Below are 27,314 nucleotides of genomic sequence, written 5' to 3'. Positions count from 1 at the left end.
CCTTGATTAACATGATGTCTATAATAAAAAAAAATTACTGATAGGCCTATATAAGCATAAGGTTGGTTTATAGACTAATTATTAGTATCTTTAAGATAATTATTATCGAGGTCTTATTCCCCCACAGTGTTCTACAGACCTTGTTACCATGATGGCTATAATGAAAAAAAAAATCGGTGCTACTTTAGTAGGCGGTCTACCTGCGTGTTTTTAGTTTCGTCTTGTTTATTACCAGCCCCTCGGGGATCAAGCGTCCTTACGTCCCTGAGCGGCTAGTACTAAACACGGCGAAACACATTATGTAAAATCTACTGGTCACTTTTTTTTTTTTTTTTTTTTTTTTTTTTTTTTTTTTTTTTTTTTCCTTTTTTTTTTTTTTTTTTTTTTTTTTTTTTTTTTTTTTTTTGTTTTTTTTTTTTTTTTTTTTTTTTTTTTTTTTTTTTTTTTTTTTTTTTACCAGATACTTACGTAAAAATGTAACCGCCACTTTCAGATGATAAGAGGATGGGACCATATCCTTCATGTGATGTACAGAATCAAAGCCTGGCGTAGGTATTTCCCCGGATAAATATTTTGATGTTGTGGTTAGTGGAACATCCTCAAACGTGTGTTCGTGATAATCTGCAAGAATGTGTACATGTTGAAGTGGCTAAGATTGAGTTGAACTAGAAAGTTAATTGTGTAGTCATATGTTAGGGTGCTTACCATAAATGGTGAAAATATTTTTTTATATTTGATAGGCTATTGACACACTTTGTTAAATGGCAGATATTATAAATCATGGCCAATAAATCCTACTAGCTCGTTTCCTGAAGAGGGTGGGGTGAGAGGTGAAGACGTAGTACAGACATCTAATGTTAACAACCAAAAATGCATGCGGCGTGGGTCACTCCGATGTCAAGTGGTTGCTTGTCCTTGCTGCTGACTGGGAAAAACGATCTCTCTCTCTCTCTCTCTCTCTCTCTCTCTCTCTCTGCAAAGGGGGTATTATCAACAGAATAAACATCCTTTTATTTTACTCGAACTTTACTGTGGTCACGGTCAACTGGTTCTGTTTATCAGCGTTGCTGTGCAAATATTTTGTGTAACCAGCACACACCGCGCATGCATGTTTTTATATGTGATTATATTAATAATAATATAATATATATATATATCTATATATATTATATATTATATATATAATATAGTAGTATCTATTTACCAGCCATTTTCTACTATAGTATGATATCTACCATTCATTTTCTTAAACATTTCCTGCAATAAATTGCTTTCTAACTTATACAGAAAGAAAATATTTCATCTGAACTTAGTTTGTTCAACTGAATCTGTTTGGAATGATTTTTTCTGAAATTAACTTTCTATATAGTTTCATGGGTCTTGAGTGTTTAATACAATTTAGATAAATACCTCACTTTGGACAAAATAGTTTTGTTATGCAGTTTGATGGAGTAATTGCCATAGGTCTTAAGTGGATTGTTTTCATAATACAAAGTAGTTAGAATGTCTCACTTGTGACTAAATAGTTTTGTACATAGTTTAAGGAAGTAATTTCAAATTAAAGGATTTGATGGACATCTTGAGTGTTGGCCTAATGAACTAAAGTGGGTCGGTAGGAGAGGCTCCAAAATTAAGCATGGAAATTTACAAATAGAGACTGGTTGTTACAGGTGCGCCAAGGTTACTACTTTTAAGATCAAACAGTAAGCTTGACTGTCATCTTCGCTAATGGTTTGATTCTGTAGTACCATTGTAATGTGAAATAGTGCAGATGTTTATTTTTTTTTTATCGAGTTGAGTTCAGTCAGTCAATTTATGGATTGCAGTGTCATTTTACGCTGGACTAAGTCATAATTTATACTAGTTCGTTTTTCAGTGCCAGATCAGAAGGGATCAGTTACGCTAGTCTAGTCATGATTTATTTATAATAATTCTATTTTCAGTGCCAGGTCATAAGGGGTCAGTTATTTGATAATGCACAAGATACTCGGTGAGCACGAAATTTCGAACGTCTGCCCAGTGAAGTTTAAATACGCAATCAAGGCGTCCTTATGATTCCTACATTAATTATTCATCTCCGTAAGACGCCGAGGCTTGAAGTAAGTAGTATAGATTGCACGAATGACATCATCGATAGATCGACTGCTTGTATCCATGCAAGGGTCTGCAAAGATAGAGGGTTTCGTGGTGTGCTTTTTCTTTCCGTATTGTCAGAAGGACGACTTTTTTATTTATTTATTTTTCTATTGTGTGTGGATATTTGGATGGTTAGACTTCTGGAACAAGTAAATCGCTGCTTTAAGCTTACAATTTATTTTGCGATATGTGCCAATAAATAGGAAAATTACTTAGACGCTGTTGTGAAGGAAGTGATAAACTTGAGCCTATATACTTAAGTGTAGTCCATACGCAGTATGGCAGCGAATTAGCCTCCCTTGGAGTTATATGATGTAGAAGTTTCATGCATAGGTATGTTCATCTTTGATTGAGTAGGTATACGATGTACGTGGCAGTGATTGCCGGTGCATTTTTCTAGAACCACTGGACTGAGCTGTGGTATAAGGATGCACTGGCAGGCAACACTGTTGGACAAGTAGACCTTATGTCCTATGGATGTTGTAAGGTGATTTTGGAAGTTACACATCCTTTAGGGTGTAGGGTGGGGTAGGGAGGGAACATGACCAAGGGGTTTGCAACCTTTATTCTTCTAAAATCACAAAAAACAAACGCTTGCATCGTTTGGAACCACCCCTGGAAGGTAGCACATATAAACAGAAAGCTTTAATCTTTTTTTAGCCACTAGAAGCAACAAGGGTTTGCTCACACAGATATTACTGGTTTATGTTAAATCAAGCAGGTAGCAACAGTATGATCTACCGAATAAATTCTTAATTTATGTAGCTGGTCAGTAATGATGGCCGAGAGGATGATTATATTATCGAAAATCATGCAACTTCTTGCCTGCACTTAGTAATGCACCTCGGTGATCACGTGAGATGTCTGATAATCAGCGGAAATAGCCGAGTTTGGTGACGTTCGTGTAATGGGTTGCTTGCACCAGAAAGTGTGAGATAGCACTTTATCAATCATGTCTTGTTTTCTGACAGGAATGGTCGAGTGGTTACTCGCTGTCTCGCCTTGAATAATCTAATCCATTGTGACTGTATACTACCAGTTTGTGTGTAGATACACACACACAAACATATATATATATATATATCTATATATATGTGTGTGTGTGTGTGTGTGTGTATAAGATGTGTGTGTACACGTATATGTATGTAAGTGTCCTTCTCAATAACACAGACTCACAACGGTCGATGAGTTCAGAGATGAAGACCAGTCGGAAGGCTTTGAGCATCACTCGTAAAAGAAGTTGGTTTCGACGAATTTGCATGCATTGTCTATTATTCTACTCCGACATATTATGTATCCGATATTATATGTATATAACTGAATCACGAAAGTTTGGAACGTGATAAATCCATAAATATATAAGGCACGAGGGAAAAGTAAACAACGGAGTTTCCGCAAGATCTTTGGTCCTTTATTTAGCAGATCTACTAAGTAAAGGACGTTGAACGTCGAAAGGTCTTGCGGAAACTCCGTTGTTTATTTTTCCCTCATGGTTTATACCTTTATAATATATATATATATGTGTGTGTGTGTGCTACTTTGCTTTCTATCTACACGTCACCTCCCTATAATGGTACTAAACATAGCGGAAGCTCAATGGGACGCCGTGTTTAGTACTGGCCCCTCGGGGATCAAAGATATCGTTTATTGATATGATTTGCAGATCACTCAATAGAGATGGGTGTATATAATACTTTGATCCCCGAGGGGCTAGTACTAAACACGGCGTCCCATTGAGCCTCCGCCATGTTTAGTACACCTCGGACGTGACGCCTAGATAACAAGCCAAAGTAGCACCTATATTCGAAATTTCACCATCAGCTGTCATGGGTAAGTCGGTATTTGTAGAAAAGGGCGAATTTCTCTGAACGCAACTGGTGGTTCAGATTAAGGTCAGGAGTACGTGAGCCACTCTGAGGCGCCACAAAGTAGTGTCGTTGTGTGGCGATGTGGCTTCCCATAGGTTTCTATTGTTTACAAGCTATGTCGAGCACGCGAGCATCTGTAACGAGCTGTTGCTGATCCCCGCCACAGCTTATAAAGAATGGAAACCTATGGGACGCCACATCCCTGCCACACACCGGCGCCACAAAGTGGCTCGTGCTACTCCTGGCCTTCAAGACAACAACTGTTGCCCAATTAATTGTTTAACTTCATCCTTGTATCAGCAGTTAGAGGATGAATGTGGACGTGACGTAATGTCTCGCTTTCGTGGGAAACAGCCAGTTTTATGGGAGACGACTGACTAGGTAATAACAGCACTTCCTGTATGTAGCTACATAATGTTTTGGTAATAATATTTTGTTTATACTAGTGCTGCCAGAAAATGCGATATTACCAATGGTTTCATCATTTTGCATACCATACTAACATAAAAGCCCATTGGTGAAGAAGGCTGTCCTTGGGGTAGTCAACAGTAAGTCTAAATGTTAAGTGTTTTTCGGAGACTACTACGCTCAAAGAAATATATGGATGCATACGTTTTGTATATACTAATCCTTGGTGGTTTGCATTAAATGGAAGCTGTTCTAAAACAACAGTTGGGCAGTTAAATATATATCAGAGTTCATTTACATGCCTTTGAATGTTAGTTAGTTACCTGTACGTATATTCGACTATGCCCTTTAGAAGTTACTGCAGAGGGTACTCCCCCTCCTGTTTCAGCTAGTCTCGTACCCTTTCCACCTTACTTGTAACCCACCGCAATTGACAAATGACCTGGTACTAATTTACAGCTTAAGAGTCACGTTTGGTCTGAGGTGAATGTGCGAAAACGCCTCGATTTGCTTAAAATCCAAACCCGTTTCATTTGCTGGTGAGGCAAAGCGATCGATTGTCATGACCACTAGACGTCGCAGAGAGAGAGAGAGAGAGAGAGAGAGAGAGAGAGAGAGAGAGAGAGAGAGAGAGAGAGCCTAAGGTAGCGAGTGAAGAAATGTTCAAAGGCGTGTTTAGGGTAGGTCGAAGCAATCTTACTCAAGTTTTGAAAATCATGAAAGATTAACGCAGCAGGGTCGTATTCACAGAGTAGAAGAAGATAGTGACGGAATAAATAGACAAATTAGCGTCAAGGGAGAGGCTTTGAAACTTAATTGAGTCTACAGATAGTCCACTTTATCGCTCGTCTAACTGCCTATTTTTGAATAACGTATGGTTCATTAATTAACGATATTGTATTTTTATCGTTTCGGACGACATCTTGCAAAGTATCCTCTTGTTTCATTTGTGAACATTCATGGAGAGAGAGAGAGAGAACAATGTGTAAGTCGATAACCAGTTCTGGCTATTAGCGTTTTGTGGCGTGGCAACTAGTTTTTGAAATGGCTCGTAGGTCTAGTTTCTGCGCCACCCCTCTCACACAACGTAAGTCCTCAAATTTCGAGAACGGTTATTCCAATGTGGTTCTTGAATTTCACAGCTATTTTGGTCTAATTTTCGTCTACTAGATTAAGACTGAAGCATTATGTAGCTTCGTTGCATTTAAAAGCATTGCTATGTCAGTGTAGTTACCCAACGATTTTTTTTAGCTGCATTTTTTTCTTTTCTTGATGCGGCTCAACTAAGAGAGGGTTTATTGTTACTTCCCTTACTCTACTAGTGGGTAGGAGGATGGGGAAGTTGACTGGTACGGTATCCTACTCACTCAAGGCGGTGTAGTTTTGATAACTGAAGAGGAGTACTACATGGTAGTAATGATACCTCCTCTGCCTCGCTACAAAGCAAGCATGTCCTTGATAACGCTCTTTTAAGGACAAGCATTTCGTTTGGGATGAAGTTGTGCTAACCTCTCTCTCTCTCTCTCTCTCTCTCTCTCTCTCTCTCTCTCTCTCTCTGTCGACAATGCTGCCAGCCTGCCAGACTCTTCGCGCCTTTTTATTATTATTATTATTATTTTGTATACTATCCCTCTGTAGTTTGCCGTCCAAAAAAGAACCCTTAATTTTTCCATCGCGGGGATTCTTTAATTATCCTGGATCTCAAATCTTCTCATTACGACACCAATCGCTCGTTGAAGAGAAATATAGTATCCCCGGGGGCTGTATGGTTCGTTCGCTTCTTCTTCTTCTTTGTAAAGAATGATAGTTAGAAACAGATCGGGGTGATAAATTTTCTTAAAGGCAAAAGAAAGTGCGAGAATGCGTACTACGCGATACAGGTAAGTCTGGCAGTTTGTGTAGGGGGGCCGGGCGATATGATACTGATGAATCGTGTGACTGTAGTTAAGAGTAAGCAGTTGATGTGGAAGGACGAGGATGGTTACGTAATCATGACTATGCCATTGTGTTATTTTGCTTTAAAGTCACTCATTGGCGTAATGGTAGAAATAAAAAAAAATTACATATTCACCACCAGGATAACCCACATATTCCTACGTGCACCTCGAAAGCTTTTCAGCACGGCCGTGGCTGTTTTGGACCTTGTAAATAACGTCATTTCATTAGTGTCAAGCTCTGGCTCCTAATTCCTGATCCGTTACATTCAGCCCCTCGCTTGCTTCAGCCCACGAGGAGACGGGAGTAATCATATTAGAAGGGCGGCTCAAGATCTTATTACGAGTTTACCTTGGGTTTCGGTGTATTCTATACAGGACGCCCCTTTTCCGCGCCTTGCGTCTTGTGAGCTCGTGAGGAGTTTGGAATTAACTCTCTCTCTCTCTCTCTCTCTCTCTCTCTCTCTCTCTCTCTCTCTCTCTCTCTCAAACGTAGAATTGTCTCGTGCTGAAGATAGGGATTTCGCGAAGTGCAAACAGTATCCTCAGAAGTGAAAATATGGTAGATACATAATACTCGCGCGCGCGCGCATACACACATATAAATGTGTATATATATATATATATATATATATATCTTATATTATATGTATTATGAATATATGTATATATATATATTATATTTTATATATATAGATATAAAAAAATAAATAATATATATATATATATATATACTATATTATTAATATATAATATAATATATATATAATATAATATATTATTAAATTTTACTGTCTGAATAGTAACATTCACTGATCGTTTTTCCAGCACCACGTATTTATTTGATCGTATAGTAATGTACTTGATATCATACTAATGCGTATGTGATTATGTACATAATTCTCTTAAATACTTTCTGGCGAATGATATGCGACCTTTCCTTTCTTCCGCTTTCAAGATGAAGCAGCAATTTCTCCCTTTTTCCAGTGGCCTTTGAAGTGGAGGAAACATATATATCGGTTTTCTCCCCCGATTTCAAACAATAGAAACGTTGGGAAAGAATCCACCTGTACCTTTCGATTAATTAGACTTCAGAAATACATCTTTTCTCGATCGATTTTCGTTAAAGGCAACAAAAGACTGCAGTCTTCAAGGGGGGGTTGGGTTGGGTTGGTGGGTGGGGTGGGGGAGGTCGAACGAATGTGGCTAATGAAAGGTTATTTTGCCTTGGGATGAAGGGAGAAGTCTTTGATTTACTGACACATTTGGGATTTCGCTTGGTCCAATTTAAGTTGATTGGAGTATGTATATATAGCATATATATAATATCTAATACACATATATGTTGGTATGTGTATTATAATATTATATATATATATTATATATATATACATATATATATATATATATATATATAATATAATTTACACATAATATATGTATATATATTATGTAAGTTTAAGGCTGCAACTTTATTCTTAACAATCACCACTCTCTCTCTCTCTCTCTCTCTCTCTCTCTCTCTCTCTCTCTCTCTCTCTCTCTCTATTTTTATATATATATATATATATATATAGATATATATATATATAATATATATATATTATATATATATATATAGTATTTTATATATACATTATATTATTTTATATATATAATATATATATAATATATATATATATATATATATATATATATATTATGTATACATACACACATATATATATATTTCCGCCCACGAACCTATCCGCAGATACGATGACAGGGTTGATTTATCGCCGAATATTTCCTTATTGCCAACCTTCCCTTCCTTCCTTCACCCTCCTCCTAGACGGCGTAGTTGTACATATTATGTGCACGTACACACAAACATACACACGTGTGTAGAAGCGGTTCAGCAATACCCAATAAGGGAATTCCTAGAAGAGGGATTCCAATATTCCCAATGTCGTATTCCTTTAAGCATCCGAGTCGCTTCGGATACGAATGCCGATGTCATTTGGTTAGGAGGAAATCGGCAGAGAGAATCACTCGGATTTTGTGTGATATATATATATATATATATATATATATATATATATATATATATATATATATAATGTGTGTGTGTGTGTATGTATATATGATACATATATTGTATGTATGTATACATGTAAATTACATATATATTATAAATATGTATATACAAGCTGACTAACCTGGCGTTGCCTGGGAAAGCTTTCAAAGACAGAAAAATTTTCCTTCGTCCCTTTTGAATTGTTTTGTCATGTAAAACACGTGTGCTGTCATTGAGGATGCTTTTCTTTCCTTTGATTCATCATTCAGTCTTGAATTCATCAAATAAGACTGCGTGGGGAAAATGTGACGGTGTCATACAGACTTCCGCAATGAACAGAAGTTCACGTATATTGAAAGGTTAGTAGGTGCAGAGATTCACTCGGGAAAGTGAATAGCGGATGAATCGTTGTAGAGACTAAATAGGGAACCCATGGACGAATTGCATATGCACTCCTTGATAGAAAGAATGCAGCGGCAGTGACCGTATGAAGCTCAGAATTTAACAGTATTATTTCACAGCAATAACGAAAAAACAACTGCAACTGAAGTTGTTCATGCGCACAACTTCAGTTAACCAGGGGCCGTTCAGTCGCCTGATTATCACCTCGTTTTCAAGACTGGTATTGGAGCGTTATCGCAGAAAATTAGATGGTAGGCTGTCAGCGTGACAAATAGCTTCAGAATATCCAAAAGTTATTAAGATGCAGTGTCCGTTGGCTGTATATATATTAAGTTATCACCAGGATGGTAATTTTAGACACAGTAAAGAGAGCTGCAACTGTTTTCGGTATTCTATGGTTGTTAACGAACGGGTATCAGTTTCATCTGGCGTTTCTGAGTGAAATTGTCGATATATGTTTCCAATGTTGATTTTATCCGAGTAATAAACAATTATATTAATTAAAAGTTATGATAAAAATGTACGTAAATTCTGATAAAAAATTGATTTTATAGGGGAATTATTGTTGCTGGGTAATCATATGTCTGACAGGGCCTGGAAGAAAACCTGGAGTGCTCAAGGAAAAGTGACCATTAACCCGTAAAGCACCTACAGGAAAACCTGACGGAATTGGTAAAAACGAAAATTTCATGGGTAGGGGTTCGATTTTGGGGTATAACCTCCTTGGTGTCACAGGGGCCGTGTGCCAAATTTTGTATGGGATCTGTCAAGCGGTTTGGATTTCTGTAGTGAACAAACAATACAAGCATTTATTTTTAATATATATATATATACACACATACGTACATTCTTACTCATGAATCAAGCTAGAATGTTTAGTTTACACTGAACAGAATAGTTGCATACAAAGGGACAGACTCGAAAACAAATGGCAATAAAACCAAAAACGGTACATGGCGTTAATAGCAAGTGGAAATAGGTAATGCAAGTTTGAACAAAAAAGAAAAAGGCCAGTTCAAATTTCCAAGTAAGAGAACAAACATATTCCAGCGTCATTCCATAATCTTATATTTTTCTAAAATCAGAGTCCACTGGATTTTTATCAATTTCCAAGACAGCGCTGCTAGTCATTTCACTGAAATTTCTTCTTTCAGTTCCTTTTTGTAATTAATGTCATCACTTAAGTCATTTCTCTTATTACTTATATCTTCACTTGGAAAGTATCATTTGTCGATATATTTAAAAAAAAATATAAAAGTCCCTCAACCCTCAAAATTTTATGAGCGATTATTGTGATTCAAATGTCGGTATAGCTTATTCAGCTAAGACATTCGATTCCTGTGAACTGCGTCTGCTCTCTATACCCTTAATATAACTTAAAAATTTAGATGCTTTCTGAGAGAAAATCTCCTTTATTATATCGAGAATGATCAAAGGAAAGCTGATACAATAGGTACCGATTTCTGTCATTGTTTAGCGAGACGACTATTTATTCACTTTGCTAAAACTAGGGCCGAAATGATGTGGGAAATCAAGTTACTAATCTGGCCTTAACTTCGCTTCATGAAGAACAAAACTTAGGGTAACTTCTTGAAGTGAAGTTGCGAGGCTAAATATAACGCTTTAAGAAACTGTGAAAGTGAAAGTGACTGCGTAGTCCGCAGATTCTTAGTTGGTCTTGGGTTGCGTTGGGTGCCCACATAATATATTACATAATATATGTATATATATATATCATATATCTATATATATTTTATATATATATATTATAATATATACAATATACACATAAGAGATCCTTACGTGAAAATGAAAGGAGGAGGTACCAAGACTTAGGAATAAAAGTTGAAAGTGTTGGTACCTCCTCCTTTTCATTTTTACGTGAGGATCTCTTATATACTTCCCCCACCGGGAACCATTGTGGGGATATTGCAAGATATAATATTAGTAATACATATAATATATAGAAATTAGGAAAAGATATATGTATATATATACATATATAAATGTGTGTATTATGTATTGGTTGAGTTTTGCTGTTTACGAAAGCTATGACATCAGTCAGTCGGATACGAATATTTCTCATCGAAAAAGATTGAATCATTCTCTCTCTCTCTCTCTCTCTCTCTCTCTCTCTCTCTCTCTCTCTCTCTCCTCTCATCACCTGCTTCTTGAGAGATATGCTTATCCTGTTTCGTCTTAAAAGGCCAGATAAGGAACTGCTCAATTTTCACGAACTCGAAAAGTTCTTTATCACTGGCTTTTATTGGTGAGGAGATGCTGCTGCTTGCTCGTGCTTGCATGTTCGTAATATTTGCATGAAAAACAGCTCTGCTTGCAGGGGACGTCGGATTTCTTCTCTTCTCGAAAATTTTGCCGATCTGCAGTTCCAGATCTGGAACTGTCGGCTGGTTCTTGGTGTGTTCTTCCTGCATATTCTTCGACACTTATTAGTATTTTGTATTATTTTGGTCCTGATTGTATACTTTCATCAAGTGGTCTTTCGTTTCATTGGTTTTTATTAGGTTGATCTCGCTGGATGATAAGCTGGAAAAGGGGGAAGTTTGAAGTGGTTTTCATCGTTTTTTTCTCAGATTGATCTCGCTGGATGATAAGCTGGAAAGGGGGGAAGTTTGAAGTGGTTTTCATGGGTGTTTGGTCAGATGGATCCCGCTGGAAGATAAGCTGGAATAGGAGCTGGAAAAGGGGGAAGTTAGAAGTGGTTTTCATTGGTTTTTGCTCAGATTGATCTCACTGGATTATAAGCTGGAAAAGGGAGAAGTTTGAAGTGCTGGTTTGGTAAAGATTACTGAAATGATAAGAAAGTTGAGATTCAGTTTGGAGGAAAGGAGAAAAGGGCTTGGGTGGAATCGCAGAGGGGTAGAAGGATAAGAAGAAGGCAGCGGATCAGGTGGCATGATAAATTGAGGGGAGATTTGAAGAAGAAACTAGCTGAGGAAGATGCTTTTGACAAAAACAGCTGGGGGAAGACGCTTCAAGGCAACCGACCCTATAGCTTAAGGATAGCAAGTTGGATGATGATCTTGCAACATCTTAGCTTAGTGTATGAGATTCTTAGTCGCTGAGGTATTATGATGATCACTTACTTAGACCATTTGTTTCTCTGTCGTATATATATGTATATATGACTTTAGATTACATTCTTAGATATGGCCTCTTGCTGCTCTATAGTTTGCGGTGGTTTCGTCCGTCTAGTAATATTTCTGCATTTGAGTGGATGTTTTGATGCTTTGTAATGAGTGACTTCCTCAGTTAGCGAGACATTTTCTGCTTGTGAGTGAGTAAGCGACTGCCTTATTTTCTACTTATTTGGTCGCCTCACTAATTCTGCCCTGTGCATTGTGCACTATGATTTCTCTCCTCTTGACTTATATTTTCCCTTGTTTAAAATAATTTTCCATGATACTTTGACTATAGTAGATTCACATCAACCATGCATCTGATGTGTACGCCAGTCCCTTACGACGCTCCTGATTGGCTGTTGATAAGCCAATCACAGGGCTGGAAACTCTCAGTCTCTCGAGAGAGTTCACATAAGCAGGATGCATGTTTCACCTCTCCTGAGGGATACGACTTTCAAAGATCTCCCTCAGGAGAGATGGAACATACATCCTGCCTATGTGAACTCTCTCGAGAGACTGAGAGTTTCCAGCCCTGTGATTGGCTTATCAACAGCCAATCAGGAGCGTCGTAAGGGACTGGCCTAGAAATCAGATGCACGGTTGATGTGAATCTACCATAGTTAGCAACGTTTGATATCCGATTTTGACAGTTTTGCGTTTTTTTTTTTTTTTTTTTTACCTGTTAGTGAACATATATGAGAATTAATTGCGTCCTAGTCAGCCGTCCTTCACCCCTTTTCTTGTCTAATTAGAGCTATCATATCCATCCCTCTCTTTCTATTTTGATTTTGAAAAAAAAAATGACTTAGGCATACGCTCTGCTGTCTGGCTGTCGCGTTGTCTTAACTTTGTCATTTATGAACTTAATGATTGATATTTCCGTATTCGAACGATCATATTGAATTCCAATATCCGTGAATAGGTTTGGCCAAAAATAACAATGCAGAGATGAATTTTAAAGTTTACGAAGAATTTCTTTGGTTTACTCCTTTTTGGGGTTGAGATGTACCGTTGGAAGGGGCGGGGCGAGGGAGTGAGGTTGCACGAAGGGTCTAGAAAAGGGAAAAAGGGAGGGAGGGAGGTTTTGGAAGGGTCAGGAGAAAGGGAGGGAAGGAGGGGAGCTATTGGAAGGGTTAGGAGAAAGGAAAAAGGGAGGGAGGGAGATTTCGGAAAGATCTGGAGAAGGAAAAAAGGGAGGGAGGGAGTAAGGTAAGGTAGGAAGGACCGGGTGAAGGGAGGGAGGGAGATATTAGAATGGTCTGGGGAAGGGAAAAAGGGAGGAAGGGAAAGTAAGTACGGTATGAATGGCCAGAGAGGAAAGGCAGGAGTTGTCGGAGGGTCTGAAAAAGGAAGGAGTGACAGGTTGTGGGATGAACCGGAGAGAGAGAGAGAGAGAGAGAGAGAGAGAGAGAGAGAGAGAGAGAGAGAGAGAGATGGTCCATAAAGGGACTACGAAAAAGTAGAAGGAGTTCTTAGGAAGAAAAAGGGAAAGGTGTAGCAGAAAGGGAGGGTGAGGTGAAGGAATAGAGTATCGGAGAGGTCATACAAAGTAGAACAAAGTATTACTACGTGAAAGAGGAAGAAGTGTTCTTATAAAAGTGCTTGAAGAACAACTTACTTGTGTCCTGTGAAGTGTCATATGGGAAGAATGAGCGTTTGAAAGGAAAGGAGAGGAGAGAGAGAGAGAGTCGTTGTGAAGACGCAGAGAGAGAGAGAGAGAGAGAGAGAGAGAGAGAGAGAGAGAGAGAGAGAGCACCTCCGACACACATCAACAATGATGATTTGCTTTCGTTTCGGGAGACAAAGGTTCCTTCATTCCCGCGTGTTAATTGAAGAGAGCAAAAATAGGCCCATTTGCTGTAGCGCGCTATTCATTTGCAATTCATGCCAAAATGTTGATCCAGGCCTTTTGATTTCGCTAACGAATCATCAACGATACGTGAGAGAGAGAGAGAGAGAGAAGGTCAGTAGAATGGTGGCGAGGTAGAGCGATAATTGTATGTGTGCTTTTGCGAAGGCGACGCGGAAAGGATGAAAAAAATTGAAGTCAGAGAGAGAGAGAGAGAGAGAGAGAGAGAGACTTAGTAGGTCAGTAGAATGGTGGCGATGATGTGTATAGTATGTATAAGAGAGAGCGATAATTGTGTGCTCGCTTACATGAGAGAGACAAGGAAAGGATGAAAAAAAAATTGAGAGAGTAATGACGTGTGGTGTGTGATGTGTGTGGGGAGTGGCCGCTTCTAGTGAAGAGAGGAGGAAAGGGATGGGCCCCGAATATTGAGAGAGTAATGAGTGTGTGTGTTGTGTGTGTGTGTGTGGGCGCTTCTGTCGAAGAGGGGAAGGGATGACCGAATATTAAGTGAGAGAGAGAGAGAGAGAGAGAGGGAGAGAGAGATGAGAGAGAGAGAGAGAGAGAGAGAGTCCATTTAATATCGATACCATATATCGCCACATTTAGCCCCGTTAGATTATTGCAATGCAGATTGTCAATGAATTTCGGCTGTGAACGAGTTATGTGATTAATGTTGGCCGCCTGCATTGGAGCGGCTGCTGTTTTCCTCGTATTCATAGCCCCGTTTGAGTGCGTTCGGTAAAAGGGTAATTGGCCTATTTTCCAACTGAGGGTGTTTTTCCAAAATTGCCAAATGAGCGAATTCGATTGTTACCTTTTGACGAGTTTCATGTTCTGTTTTTCTGATTTTTTTTTTTTTTTTAATTGATGCTTTTGTTGGAATATGTAACAAAAACCCTTTCGTTGTTAGGTAAAAGAGTTGTGATAAATTTCTGGTATTTTTGTCTCCTCAGCTTTTCATACAAATGACACGTGTTTAGGTCTGGGTTTATCACACACACACACACACACACACACACACACACACACACACACACACACATATATATATATATATATATATATATATATATATATGTATATATATATATATATATATATATATACACTATGTATGTATGTGTATGTATATTATGAACCGGAATCTTTAAGGGAAAATGCAAAATAATAATAATATTAATAACAATAATGTTTATGGTGGTTATGTGGTAACTTTAAGCCCTTAAAATTCATTTTTAAACGCTGAAGAGAGTGCTTGAGGTGTACTAAAATCGCAAGTATGAGCATAATGATTATAATCATATGGCAATATGATAAAGGAAATGCTATGCAAAACTTCTCGGTAAAAGCCTTAAATTTTCTCTTTGCCTGCTCTTTCTTGCACAATTTTCCTCTTATCTTAATATAATGGGCGTAATGTCTGTCCGACCGTCTGTCATTCAGTCACGGCCAAACGGCTGTCCGATGGGCATGAAACTTGGCAGGGTTATAGTGGGGACTCCTAAGATGGTTTATATTGAGGTTTCATCTTACCTCCCTCCCAACCCTCCGAAGGGGGTGGGGGTGAGAATGGATTCCCTGAAATGGAGCTGGGTCTGCCCGTGAAACGAGGCTGGTTATACCCGTAGACTTAGTTACTTTACGACTTTTCATACTTTAATTTCTGTTAACATATGTTTGTTAGTAACGAGAAGGGCAACAGGCCCCATTTTGTCCTCTGGTTCAAGTTGAATCTCTTACTATAGTTCCTCAGATTTTGTTTAATGTTAGCCATTTTATGCACAATATCAAGATATAGGATTTTTATATTTAATGTGATAATTTTCATCAGGTCTCATCATAAGAACCTTTGTTTTCTGAGGAAATTGCGCTCGTTGGACCATTGCTTAGTTTGTGGTCATTTAATTCTCATAAAGAAGTTTTCTCCTCATATTTTTGACGCCAATTTATGTTATAAGCCAGTTTTAAGTTTACTACTTATTCCTGATAAAATGCGCTTTGGCCTAAGTTGTTTCGCTCTGGTTTTCCCATTCTTAGTTTTGTGCAAAAGAAACCTATTGAGATGTCTTTGTCCGTTCGCACTTTATCTGTCCGCCCTCAGATCTTAAAAACTACTGAGGCTAGAGGGTGGCAAATTGATATGATGATCATCCACCCTCCAGTCATCAAACATAACAAATTGCAGCCCTCTAACCCCTGTAGTTTTTATTTTAAGGTTAAATTTGCCCATGATCTTGCATCATGTGACGCTGTAGGACAGGCCATCACCGGACCGTGGCTGAAAGTTTCTTGGGCCACGGTTCATTCAGCTTTATACGCTGTACAAAACACTCGATTGCTCCGAAGAAACTTAGGCGCATTTTTTTACGTGTTTAGCTTAAAACATCCCTTGTTCATTCCTGTATATTTCCAATATTTTGGAATGTCATACCACATTACCGTCCATATTCAGTGTTTGTATGCAGAGCTGGATTGGGTGTGACGTCACGTAACTCTTAAAAGTCACCCAGTGGAGTCATCTCTTGTGCTCGTGTCCAGTTCGACGTCCATGATGATGGTCGCAGTGACGTCAATTTGCATCAGTCAGTCAAGCTGTCATGTTCAGTTCATTATTAGCAATGACAAGGCATTTAATTGTCTCTCTTGCTTAGCTTTTATTTCTTTGCTGTATCCGCAATTCGGTTTGTTTGTGTGTGTATTTATTTATTTATTAGCAGGATTAAGCAAATGCATGAGTGTGGATTTTCTCCAAACTTCACCAGTGGTGGTTATTGTGCTTAGCTAAAAAAGATTAATTTTTGATGAGGTAGGAATTTAGGGTGAAGGGCTCCTTTTTTTTTTTTTTTTTTTTTTTTTGTAGTGGGGCGGTGGACTACTCAGCCTTAGCGGAGGTTTGTGGTCTCTGATGTCTCTTGTGATGGATATTGATGTTCAAATGGCTAAAATGCACTTTTAGAAATACCACGATCTCTTGCCAGTTGTGTTTGTTTGTGTATATTTATCTGTTAATTTGTTTACCCTTGTAGTCGTTATCTTCATAAGTTGTATTTAATGACTTTCTTTTGCATACACTATTCTCTCCTTACTATATATGCATTTAGTTGTTTGTACTGTCTATTTTTGTAATTTTTCCGTTGTGCAACACGTCTTTCATCGCTAAAAAGAAAGCTATCGTGTTATGAAGAACTTGTTATGACATTGTTTTTCTATTGTTTTCCTTATAATAAAACATTTATTGTCTCTTGTATAAAGCACTTTTGTTATAAAGTGTAGAGTTATAAAGCTTTTTTTTTTTCTCTCTAGAAGGTTTTTTTGTTTAAGTAACTCGAAGAAACTTGACCCACGGCAGTAAAATCCACTGAATATGACGGTTACAACAAAATACTTTTGCAGTTCACTTTCCCTATCTATAAAGAAATAGTTTTATTTTAAAGTGTTTATTTTGTTGTTAAAAGAATTGTTAGGTTGTTAGACACATTACTTTGTTATAAAGCAGTTTTAATTCCATGACTATTTACGTCTGCAGTGTCAAGTACTACACGATTAATTAAGCTGGCTTAATCTAAAATCAGGAGATTCTTAACCTTCTCATGACTTCAGACTCCCAATGAACTGTCCAATAAGTCCATCTTGAGTCCTATTTGTTGACAGTATAACTTGATATATTTAGGTAGTTTATTGCATACTTTAGGTAATGTACTTAGTTTAATACATACTTTAGGTATGAATAGCTAGGAATAGAACATACAAGAAAATCAAAAGCATTTATAGCGTTGTACAGTTATTTATTTACAAAATGTACCCATGTATACGTTGAAACATTAAAATCAAATATATGCAAATATTCAGGGATCAAGTCCCATACCCTCAGCATGTGATTCTCATACCCCCAAGGGGCATGGATACCCCCTGTTGAGAACCCCCTGAAATTCTAGACCAGACAGACACCGAGTGTTATCACGAACAAGCCACTGGAAATGTTGCTTAGGAGTATATGTCATTCTAATTTTCGTGAATATGAAGCATTCCTGAATGTGGTGTCCAGGCTTGGTCACTTCGACGCTTCTTTCAAATGAACGCCATATTCTTTGGAAGTTTGAATTTCATGTCAGTGGTCCCTGTAAGGCTGTTCCATATGAATATAGGTTTAATAATAATAATAATTACAGCTCGATACCAGAGCTTACCCAAAGCAGCCCACTATCGGCCCCTTTATTTGCTTTGGGAAAATAGCAGGTCCTTTAAGCTCCCATCCGATGACAATTTCATTGAAATGAGGACGGTAGAAGGAGGATTGAATAGTGAATTAAGAGTTACGTGCATTGTATAGCAGTTGTCAGTTGTAGGCTTATACAATATATGCTACAGCCTTTGAAAACTATGTCTACAGAAAGCTGGCAGTCGGCCTAGGAACATAACGTTTTAGTTAGAGAACCAGTTTGTGAAATTGATCAGATTAAATCTAGTAGCACCAGGCTAAATGCACATTGACCCGCTGATTGAAGTAATTAAATGGTATGTTTGCGTCATCATATAATTCATCCCGTGTGTCAACCTATCACCTTTTTGCCCTTGGTTGTGCTAAATATCGTTTCTTTGATAGCCTCGGGGCTATACCTAGTAGTTAATATTTCTTTCGATATTCGCCCACAAGTGAAGCTATTTCAATTCGGCACCGTGATGCCACACAGAAATGAGCACCCTTGACTTCTTATCTGCCACCTGCTTTGGCTAATTTATGATGTCAGCTCAAAGAAATGAATGGATCATTTGTTACCTAACTAGACCAAAGGTTGGCGGAAAGGTGCTATAAATATGTCAGAACGCAAGTTCGTGTGACATCGCTTATTACCCGAGAATGTTTTGTAGCATCTTATATTATTTGCCTCAGTTAGCTAATATACGTCTCAGAATTGGAGTCTGTTATGAAATGAATATGCGTGACTTTTTTTTTTTTTTATATGTCAGTATACGCTAAAGAACAACGGAATGCGGTATTTTGACCAAAGAATCTGTGTCAAAGATGTAAAGTGCCAGATAAAATACTCACTAGTTTAAGTAGTACTACAAAGAAAGAAATGTATGTTGTTATTGTTATTATTGAAGACAATGAAATATGATGAAATATAAAACACTTATTGCTTCATAAAAATTGATTTATTAGTAAAAATATGGTGCGAAGTGCATTTCTATTATGAAATCAAATTTCAGAAGGGTCAAAGTGCCCTCTGATGACCTGGGAAACATTGTAAGTTGTTTTTGTTTTTATTTACTGAAATGTTACTTGATTAGAAGCGAAGAATAATGTTTTGTTGCTGGATACTCTAATGGTAAAGAGCTTTACCCTCTATTTTAGTCACTTGTTGGATAAGCCGAGATATGAATGTCTCTCTCTTTTAGAATTTTTGTCTGGGTCGAGTCAGGGATGCATTTCTCTCTCTCTCTCTCTCTCTCTCTCTCTCTCTCTGCTCTCTCTACTCATCTCTCTCTCTCTCTCATACATCGATTTCTTTCAACCTCTGTTTTTTCTCTCACCTTAAAAACCTCTCTCTCTCTCTCTCTCTCTCTCTCTCTCTCTCTCTCTCTCTCTCTCTCTCTCTCTCTCTCTCTGTCATACATACATCAATTTTTGTCAACCTCTTTATTTTTATCTCACCATCAAAGTCTCTCTCTCTCTCTCTCTCTCTCTCTCTCTCTCTCTCTCTCATACATACATACATCGATTTCTGTCAACCTCTGTTTTTTCTCTCACCATAACACCCTCTCTCTCTCTCTCTCTCTCTCTCTCTCTCTCTCTCTCTCTCTCTCTCTGCGCGCGCCATCGCCATCGCCACGATAACCATCATCATTAAAAGTCTTCCCCCACAAACAAAATGCCGCCATTTCCGCGCCCCATAAAACACCCAGAGTGGCCTTTTTTCCCCTTAATTAAGCGACTTTTTACGACGCAGCGTCCGCAGCGACAGACCAAAGCTCTCCTGATGAACGCGTCATCCGAGGACACCAAGTATCTGAGGAAATGGTTAGTCACCGATAACACCACGTACGTTTCTCGTACTGTATCTACGATTGAAATTATCTACGATTAGATAATACTATACTTGCTTATTGTGATGTCTGTCTGGTCGTCCGCTTCAAATATAAAAGCAAGAGCCTCTGTGGCGTGATCGGTATGGTCTTGACCTGCCACCGACCTGCCACCTCGGTGGCTGCGAGTTCGATTCTCGGGCATTCCATTGAGGTGTTAGAGATGTGTATTTCTGGTGATAGAAGTTCACACTCGACGTGGTTAGGAAGTCACGTAAAGCCGTTGGTCCCGTTGCTGAATAACCGCTGTTTCCTTGCAACGTAAAAGCACAATACAAACAAGCAAACAAACAAATATAAAACCCCCGTAGTGGGTTAGTGCCAAGGAGTACCCCTCGTGGAGCACTGTAGGTAGCATTACTTGAGGTTCCCCTTTTGTTCCTTTTACTGTGCCTCCTTTCATATTCGCTTTATTCCATCTTACTTTCCACCCTCTCCTAACAGTTGATTCACGGTGCAACTGCGAGGTTTTCCTGCTCTTTCAACTTTCCAGCCTTTTACTCTCGCTTTCCGTATCAGTGCTCAATGACCTTATGGGTCCCAGTGTTTGGCCTTTGGCCTAAATTCTGTATTCAGTTCAGTTCAAATATAACCCGCTTCTTAACTGTGGAGAAATATACATTAAATCTGAGTTTTGATCTTCAATCTGTGATAAAATATGAAATGTTTGCATTAAAATTGTGATTCTGTAAATTTTGTTAACGATGCGCGGTTTTCCCTTATGAGGGTTGATTTTAGAGGAATAACGAGGGGAAATTGGTTGCAATGGTTGCTGCCACATTCATACTTTTGAGAAAACTTACACATCTTATGCAGTAACATACACCTCCCCAGAATGCTCGTTAGCAGTGCGGAGAATGTGCTATTTAAAGCGAAACAAAAACTTCGCCGCAGTCGAGTTTCTCAATAACGTATAATGCTGCATAAAACCATCAACTATGACCGGCAGCTCTCCAGTTCCTCACAGATGCGGTAGAGCGAGGATGCGTCCCATGGCTCCGAAAAGCGCTGCCAGATGCGCGATCCATGGCTAATTTTAACCTTAAATTAAATATGAAATACTAAGGCTAGAGGATTGGAATTTGGTATGTTTGATGATTGGTGGATGGGTAATCAAAATACCAATTTGCAGCTCTCTAGCCTCAGCAGTTTATTTAGATCTGAGGGCGGACGGACGGACAGACCATAGTTTTCTTTTTACATAAAACTAATAGATTATTTTAAAAGTTTGGAGATAAGCGGAGAAATTATTGGTTGGTATGCATTACGTCAAAATCAGGCCGATCGTAAAATGTGTGATCAATTAGTCAACGACCAAATTAACTGCAAAGTTCGAAAGTTGGTAGGTGATTAAATATAACGGAATTAAAAATGAATACAATTAATTCGTTCCTCGTATAGGTTTTAATAGATCCGAACTATCCTTGAGAGAGAGAGAGAGAGAGAGAGATTGATGGTCTGTATATATATCATATATATATATATATATATATATATATATATCATATCATATATGAGACGAGAGCGAGAGAGAGAGAGAGAGAGAGGGTCTGTATATGTGTGAGAGAGAGTTACAAGGATTAGGAAGTCTCAAAGACATAATTATTAGTTCATCCGAGGAGACATCGTCTGCTCACTTATCTGTAGGAGCAGGTTTTACTGTTCATTCACAGTGTCCTATTGATTTTGTGTAGCATTCTTTCACTCTTCCACACTGTTGCTGTTTACAACATCTGGTGGAAGTTTATTCCACGTGTCACATATCTTGTACGTAAAGTCCCCACAATGAGATGTGTTGTATCTCGTCAGTTCTAGTTTCCATTCATTATTTCTTGTCTGGGTTTCGTTTAACGTAAATAGGTTACTGTTTACTTTTGTTATGCCTTTCACTATTTTGAATGTGTATTAGTTGTCCTCGCAGTCATCGTGTTTCTGAGCCATACATGTTCAGGCTCTCTAGTTCGTCTTTGGTAACCTATTTGCCTGATGGATGAAGTTAACTTTGTGGCTCTTGCTTGTACCCCGTCTAATCTATTCATGTCCTTTCTTAGTGTTAGAGAGAGAGAGAGAGAACGACTTGTTGATGGTGAGAGAAGAAGAGAGATAGAAAGAGATTGATGATGATGATGATGAGAGAGAGAGAGAGAGAGAGAGAGAGCGACGTTTTGATGGTGAGAGAAGTGAGATAGAAAGATTGATGATGACGATGATGATGAGAGAGAGAGAGAGAGAGAGAGAGAGACGACATGGCATCCGTCGTGCACCCAATATAGGGTAATAACCAACAGTGGTCATTATCGCGTGAGTCATGCGTCTTGGAATGCATGAGTGAGTTTCTGCATGACTCCGTCATGAGCAAGATATTGTGCTTTAATTCCTTAAACATTTAATTTATATCGTACTTTAATTGCTTAAACTTTTAATTCGGATCTTGGCCTCGTTAGTCGCAATTCTGCTCTTAAGGGATTAGAGATGGTTAGGCGACTCTGTTGGAGATGTTGCGCATTGTTGTATGTTGGTTGTTGTGGTACGTGTTTCACTTTCGTATGCGTACATATTATATAAGTATTGCATACGAATATACTGCACTAATATATATATATATATATATATATATATATATATATTTATATATATATATATATATATATATATATATATATATATATATATAGCGAGAGAGAGAGAGAGAGAGAGAGAGAGAGAATGTATGTATGTATAAAATGTAATACATATATATATCCTCCATAAGGCTTTCCTCCTTGCTTTTGGGTGGTTCTAGAAGAAAATAAAAAAAAAGCAATCACTGCAGCATTCATTCTTCAGCTAAATAATCCTGTATGAGCCAGTGTGCTGAATACTTCCAAACTCCAACCAACTCTTATATATACACTAAATCTATTGCTGATGCGTCAATATCCCCTGTTCACATTTCGTTAACTCACCCAGACATATACAACTATACCATACCACCCTTGATGCTGTTAGGGTCCCAAGTAGACCCTACATACCTACAAACTTTCATCGCACTGGCCAGCTAATCTTTAATAAACAAGAAATTATATATATATATATATATATATATATATATATATATATATATATATTCTTGTCATATTAAATGTATCTTCATCATCATACGCATTACAATATCGGCATTTCCGCCATATGTTCCCTAACTTCAGTCCTGCATTGAGTATCAATTCATATGCATATTTCTATCTGTCAACAAACACCAGTGATTGTGTTTGACCTCTGTTTCTGCTCGCCTGGCGTCAGGCGCTACGTTTCCGATCGCATAAATCAGTAAGTTGCGAACTTTGACCCCCACTCGTACCCTTCGCCACAGTGCCTCTTCCAGACTTCCTTTTTCTTGCTTTTTCTTTTGTTTTCAATTTTCATTCAAATATTATGTAAAAAAAAAAAAAAACATTTTTATTCACTAACGAATGCTTGCTTGAAAATACTGTACAGTGCAGTGGTTCTCAACCAGGGAGCAATTTCCCCCCTAACGGGAATTTCAGAGTTTTGGGGGTAGGGTAGGAATTGCAACCAAAGATTGGCAGGCTCAAACTGGCACTAGGACCACACAAAACGTAGTGTGCACCGGATTTTCAGTACTAAATGCATATTTGGAATGCACCTTTTGAGGCAGACAATTTTGGAAGGGGTGAGAGAATGACATTCTAACACATTACTTAAGGTTCTTTGCAGTGTCCCTTCGGCCCCTAGCTGCAACTACTTTCATTCCTTTTACTGTACCCCCGTTCATATTCGCTTTCTTCCATCTTACTTTCCACCCTCTCCTAACAATTGATTCATAGTGCAACTGCGAGGCTTTCCTCCTGTTACATCTTTCAAACCTTTTCACTGTCAATTTCCGTTTCAGCGCTGAATGGCCTTAGTTGCCCCAGTGTTTAGCAGTATGCCTGAAATCTATGAAATCAATCAATCTAACATATGGTGGAAGAGTGTGTTGGCCAAAAGAGGCTGAGAACAGCGGGTAGTGTTTACCATATAAGGACATTCCATCATGATATAGGTCTCCGTCATTAATCACTGAAGTTTGATCCCGTTGCTGAATAACCACTGGTTCCATGCAACGTAAAAACGCCATACAAGCAAACAAACAAACTAAAATTTGATGAGCCGAATATAGGCCTACCTCGGAATTTTGTTAAGCCTAATATAAACCTGAATAAGAATTTATGCTGAACCGAAAATAAACCAACCTAGGAAATTTTTACAAACCGAGTGCAGTGCGATCTCGAAAATTTGGTCTATAAACCTGCCCCGGAATTGCTGATAAACCATAAATAAACCTGCCTCGGAAATTATGATAAACCATAAATAAACCTGCCTCGGAAATTATGATAAACCATAAATAAACCTGCCTCGGAAATTATGATAAACCATAAATAAACCTGCCTCGGAAATTATGATAAACCATAAATAAACCTGCCTCGGAAGTTAACCGAACTTTTTAGAATAAACCAGTAGAAAGTGAAATCGCAACAGTTAATCAAGTTCTGAGTCGTCTAAAGCCATTAATTCCTGGCTTGAATCCAAAAGACAAAGAAAAAAAAATTCTAGCAGCAAAATGGTTAAGAAATCAAATTAATGCAGCAAATAGGTTATATAGGTATAGGAAAAAATTATTGCGGCAAATCAGTCAAGGAAAAAAATTATCGCAACAAATAAGGAAAAAATTGTTGCAGCAAATAAGGAAAAAATTCTTGCAGCAAATAAGGAAAAATTGTTGCAGCAAATAAGGAAAAAATTCTTGCAACAAATAAGGAAAAAATTCTTGCAACAAATAAGGAAAAAATTCTTGCAACAAATAAGGAAGAAATTCTTGCAACAAATAAGGAAAAAATTGTTGCAGCAAATAGATTAAGGAAAAAAATTGTTGCAGCAAATAGGATAAGGGAAGAAACTCCAAGCATCAAGTAGGTTAAGGAAATAAAATTCTTGCAGCAAATAGATTACGGAAAATATTCTAGCGGCAAATAGATTAACGAAAGAAATCCTAGCCGCAAATAAGTTGAAAAAATTCTAGCAGCAAATAGACAGGGAAATAAAGTCTAACAGCAAATAGGTTAAGGATATAAAATTCTTGCAGCAAATAGGTTGAGGAGAAAATTGTAGCAGCAAATAGGTTTCTTAATTCCGTGGGTGCAGAGAGAGAAATAGAGCATAATGAGCTGGTCATAACGTCCAAGTGGCGAATACGACGCCTATGATTTATAGAGAAAGCTTATATATACTGTCGTTATGATTAAGTACATCATAAAATATGTAGTACATGGCGACAGAGATGATGATAAAATGAATATTCTCATTGGATAGTTTAAGCAGGTTCTCTCTCTCTCTCTCTCTCTCTCTCTCTCTCTCTCTCTCTCCATACACACGCTTTTATATTATATATATATATATATATACATATATATATATTATATACTTATACATACATACACGAATACACACATTGACAGTCATAACTACGAAAGCGGTGATGTAATACACAGGACTGGGGCTGGTGCGGGGGCGGGGGTGGGTGATCCAAGAGCGCAACACGAGCCGGAAAAGTTTCCCAGTTTGAAGCTGGAGAGAGTAGACATCCAAGCGGATCGAGCCCGAGTAAAGCCAGCGTAAAGATGATAACAAATGGACAGATTTTTCATTGAGGAGATTATTGAAATTGGCCACACCCACCCCTTCCCCCTTTTTTTGTTCGTTTTTATTTTCGCGGCAGCCGAGTTATTCTGCCAAATTAAAGAAGTGCGTTTTTTACGTATGCATTTGGCATTATCCGGTACAGGCCTCAGTGGCGTGGTCGGTATGGTGTTGGCATGCCACCTCGTTGGCCGCGAGTTCGATTCCAGGGCATTCCACTGAGGGGTGAGAAATGTGTATTTTTGGTGATAGAAGTTCACTCTCGACGTGGTTCGGAAGTCACGTAAAGCTGTTGGTCCCGTTGCTGAATAACCACTGGTTCCATGCAACGTAAAAACACCATACAAACAAACAAACAAGCAAACGGTACTTTGCATATCCCCAACCCAAAATATGTTCAGGGGCTATCATCGTGCTACTTACTATCCGCAGGCGGACCTTTTATATTTGATCGTAGCGGGGGCCGGTTCTCTGCAGAAATGAAAACTGCATTTTGCTGACTTGTTGGGCGGCGTAACCGATCGTGCGCATCTCTCCAGACAGTCTTTTTTATAGGCTACCGGCATTTGAGAGTCCTTGACGAGTCTTAGCTTGTATTTATTTTTTTTGTTTCTTGTTGAGTTTTTTTTTTTTTTTTTTTCCAAGGGTTCCCACAGCCAATGTAGGAGTGCCGAATGCTAACCGGTCCACCGCGGGCGCATTATGTGTGCTTTGGAGTCTGACTCACGCAATTCGCCGACCCGGCGACCCTTGGAAGATTAAGGAAAAATTAGAAGATGATTTTGTTATTTTGACTTGCTGTGATTCTTTTCCTGGAAGGGATTTCATGTTTTAATACTTTGTCTATGTTTTGTTGGGGTTATTATATTTTATATCTGTTTTGTTGAGATTATAATATTTTAAATTTTGTTGGGGTTATAATACTTTATATCTCTGTTTTGTTGGGATTATATATTTTATATTTTGTTGGGGTTATAATACTTTATATCTCTGTTTTGTTGGGATTATAATACTTTATATCGCTGTTTTGTTGGGATTATAATATTTTATATTTTGTTGGGGTTATAATACTTTATATCTCTGTTTTGTTGGGATTATAATACTTTATATCAATTGTTTTGTTGGGATTATAATATTTTATATTTTGTTGGGGTTATAATAATTTGACTGGTTTGTTGGGGTTATAATACTTTACCCCGGTTTTGTGGGGTTATACTACTTTGTCTCTGTTTTGTTGAGGTTATCATAATTTATTTCTGTTTTGTTGGGGTTATAATACTTTATATCTGTTGTTTTGTCGGGGTTTCCCATTTGTTTGGTCTACTTTCGTATCAGTCTGCCAAAAATTCGAGAATGGATGTCAGAAAGCGATACTTTCAGCTACCAGTTACAAGTAAAACAAACAAGCTCATACGTATAATCACTTTAACTAAGAGGCTATGAGAACAAGAGTCAGCCCATGATTTACTTGGTAATTTTCCATCTTAAGTGCAAAATCGCATTTCTCTCATATAGCGATCTGAACACTAGTAATAGAAGATTAACCCGGCAAGATAGTTATTATTATTATTATTATTATTATTATTATTATTATTATTATTATTATTATTATTATTATTATTATTATTATTATGAGTTGCTAAAAGGTGAACATATCCACAGTGGTGTTAAAGTAAATATATATTAGGAATTCATATTTCTAATATATATTTACTTATACATCACCGTGGATTTCGTCATTATTATTATTAT

General features: G+C 37.9%; 1 protein-coding gene across 2 annotated transcripts in view; it reads left to right on the top strand.

The window, feature by feature from the left end:
* LOC135200052 (forkhead box protein G1-like) overlaps positions 1–27,314 on the top strand; it is a 315,222-nt gene that overhangs the window by 919 nt on the left and 286,989 nt on the right. The gene's annotated exons all lie outside the window — the stretch shown is intronic.

Source organism: Macrobrachium nipponense, chromosome 26, assembly GCF_015104395.2.
Source record: "Macrobrachium nipponense isolate FS-2020 chromosome 26, ASM1510439v2, whole genome shotgun sequence".
NCBI classification, from domain to species: Eukaryota; Metazoa; Arthropoda; class Malacostraca; order Decapoda; family Palaemonidae; genus Macrobrachium; species Macrobrachium nipponense.
Note: the sequence above shows the minus strand (reverse complement) of the source record. Positions and strands in the feature narration are given on the sequence as shown.